Here is a 384-nt window from a genome sequence, read left to right on the forward strand (position 1 = left end):
CCGAAATATTATATCAGACTATGGATGATTAAATTACAACAGTTCTTATGGTCCATTGTTTGTATTACAGTGCATTGTTGTGTCATTCAAAATATTTTCTTCTTTACATACATACAATGTACATATACATACACACATACATTCAATATGCATACATACAATCATCATACATACAACTCACACACACACACACACACACATATGTACAGAATACAACATGCATACATAATACATACATATACACACATACACATCTTACAAAGGTAGATACCTACAAACCCTGCCAGCATGGAAAACAGACATTAAATGACAATGGTGGGGATGATGATGATGATAGTGATGATGATACTATGCACACACACACACACACACACACACACACAC

This window comes from Octopus bimaculoides, chromosome 10, assembly GCF_001194135.2.
Source record: "Octopus bimaculoides isolate UCB-OBI-ISO-001 chromosome 10, ASM119413v2, whole genome shotgun sequence".
Lineage (NCBI taxonomy): Eukaryota > Metazoa > Mollusca > Cephalopoda > Octopoda > Octopodidae > Octopus > Octopus bimaculoides.